The sequence below is a fragment of the Tupaia chinensis genome, unplaced genomic scaffold (genome assembly GCF_000334495.1).
Source record: "Tupaia chinensis unplaced genomic scaffold, TupChi_1.0 Scaffold146445_1, whole genome shotgun sequence".
Lineage (NCBI taxonomy): Eukaryota > Metazoa > Chordata > Mammalia > Scandentia > Tupaiidae > Tupaia > Tupaia belangeri.
The window spans coordinates 832,578-835,585 of NW_006206301.1; the positions used below are offsets into that span (position 1 = coordinate 832,578).

General features: G+C 39.0%; 1 pseudogene; it reads left to right on the forward strand.

The window, feature by feature from the left end:
- Positions 1-585: 585 nt before the first annotated feature.
- On the forward strand, positions 586-1,225 carry LOC102483669 (spliceosome-associated protein CWC15 homolog pseudogene; annotated as a pseudogene).
- Positions 1,226-3,008: the final 1,783 nt, after the last annotated feature.

Sequence of the window (3,008 nt, forward strand, 5' to 3'; positions counted from 1 at the left end):
TGTGACAGACATTCAATAATTTCTCACTTCCCTTGATTTATCTATTGAGTAGACAGAGAGGATGAGTTTTAGAATTTAAGCTGGGTTCAAGTGTTTGCTTCTTTATTTTTCTCAGGGCGTCCCTAGGCAAATCTCTTAGCCAAGTGTCTTCCCAGAACTTCAACTTCCACATCTGTAAAAGTCAGATAATGACAACTCTGCTCATTTCAGAAAGGCGTAAAGAGAATCAAATAAAACTTGTTGGTTATAACCATGAATATTCTTTGCAGTTGAATAGAATGCAGCAAATACTCTTGACACTACCAACACCTTTCAGAAATCAAAAATATGTTGATTTTATAGAAAGCAATTACATGCAACTTGTTCTAGTTTTGCCTGATTTCCTAAAGAAAATTTTTACTATTTGGGAGGAAAGCTTTTACAGAGGGGCTATGCCAATTGAGAAATTCAAAACACGTATTCTTTGAGCTACAAAGAAGAAATCCAGAAAATAAAGGTCTCTAGAAATTCAAATACGAAGAATGAGTAATGGTGTCTGTATGATTTTCAGAGGCTGCTGTACCTGACCTCGACCAAACATAAAAGATGACAACAGCAGCCAGGCCAACTTTTGAATCTGCAAGGGGTGGAAGAGGAAAGGGAGAAGGTGATTTGAGCCAACTTTCAAAACAGTATTCAAGCAGAGACCTACCCTCACATACAGAGATAAAATACAGACAAGGATGCCCCTGAAGAGGTTCGCAACTGTGACTTTAGGAGAGAATTGGAAGAGAGAGAGAGAGCTGCTGCCAGAGAAAAAAATAGGGATCATCCAACCCAAGAACATGTGACCTCCTCTTCAGTGTCAAAGAAGCCTCGATTAGACCAGATTCCTGCTACCAATCTCGATGCAGACGACCCTCTGAGAGACAAGGAAGATGAAGATTTTGAAGAGGAGAGTAATGATGACGATATTGCAGTGCTTCTTGCAGAACTAGAAAACACTAAAAAAGAAAGAGCTGAAGAACAGGCCAGGAAGGAACAAGAACAAAAAGCTGAAGAAGAGACAATTCGGATGGAAAACATTCTGAGTGGAAGCCTGCTACTTAATCTCACGGGCCCATCCCAGCCACAAGCCAACTTCAAGTTAAAAGAAGGTTGGGATGACGCTGTTGTCTTCAAGAACTGTGTGAAAAGTGTAGATGATCGGAATAATAATAATGCTTACCACTTCTGCGATGTTTAAATTCAGAGCTCCTCATGACCGGAACTCACCTAATCTATTTGAAGCATAACTGTATCTGCCGAGGTCACACTACTGCTCTTCTACCCTTATAAAGGGTACTTTCAACAGGAGGATATGCGATAACAAGAGATGTATACATGAATGGCTTCCAGACACTTTAAGCCCCAAATATTCTTTTATTAATCGCCAGAGGGCATGTATACTCACCAGAGAAAGAGATACAGACAGAAAGTGAGAAAAGGAGGAAGAAAGCACCCACCAGTGGGATGTGGTCTAGATTCTACGTTCTGAACCTCATAAAAAGTTCATGGAGAAAATATATTAAGTAGTACATTATTATGTGCTTAATTAAATAAAAATTGTAAATTGTAAAAAAAAAAGAAAAGAAAAGAAAAGAAATTCAACTACATGGATACCCAGATAATTTATGAAATGCTGTTTGAGCAGATTATCTGTGTTCATGGTACTCGTCTTTCTCCATTTGAGCGCCCTTAGCTTCCTGAAAAGGATCATGCGCTCTGGGATCCTGCGTAGGTGGAACAGCTGGAGATCTTCCTCGCCTCCCGATGTCACAGCTTATCAGTGTTGATGGACAGAATACACAAGGCCTTTCCTGCCTTGCTGACCAGACAGAAAAATACTCTTCTATTTCTACAGAGCTCTTTTCTTCTTGCAAAGGAAAGAACAACTTTGTTCATGACACTCAAGTATATAAGAAGTAATCAATGCACTGATGTCACTGGATAATTTCTATCCCTTTGTATAACCCAATTCTACTGCCTACCTCATGCTCAGGAGCTGCAGAATCCCACACAGTCAACTTTTGATCATCCTTACAAGAAACAACACAGCATAATTTTATGAGAATCACATAACACTCAGAACCCTCCTTGAGTAGGAAGAGTAGGAAGTGTGATCAATCTGTGAATTGGAAAATGCACATATTAGATAAAGCGAGTACACATGATGCACGGAACACACACCCCCCCACACACAGCACAATCCATTGGTTAGTCAATCTGACAGAAGTTAATCTTCTACATATTTTGATTTGAGCTGAATATTTCACAAATTTCCAAGTGCACGTTTGTGGCAAGGTTATAGTATAATATATTGCTTATGCCACTTTACATCTCATTACAAATTATTTTCATATTTTTGCTTTTAACTTATTGTTCTCATCCAGGGTCTCGTTATATGCCCAGGTTTGTCTCGAATTTGTAATCCTTTGTCTCAGTTTCCTGAGTAGCTGAAACTACAGGCCCACATCTCCAGCCCTGGCTGTAGTTAACATCTCAAAAGGAAAAAATAAGCATAGTCTTGAAGAAATATAAATTTGCTTCCCTATAATAACATAAATAGGGGGCCAGCAGGTGGCATAGCGGTTAAGGCACTGAACTTTCACATGGCTGACTGCAGTTCAAGTCCCAGACCTGGCGACTTTCCTTCTCACTTTCCCTGTGTCTCTCTCTCTCTCTGTTCAAATTTTAAAAAATAATAACAACAAATAAAAATTTAAAAATTAATAGGTAAAAATCAATGAATTCATTGGTTGTTTATTATGTAAATATTTAGTGAGTATGTACTGTGTACTAGGTGCTGTGCTTGGTAGTAAATATACATTGATGAAGAAAACCTATATGGTCCTTACCCTAAGCATTGGCATCCAGATGTTAAAGCAGGGTATACAGCTTCACTCCCTTTAGTCTAAGGAACGAGAGACTGGCATGAGAAAAATCCACACTCGTGGCAACTTCTACTCTAACCTGAACAAATAGGTGGG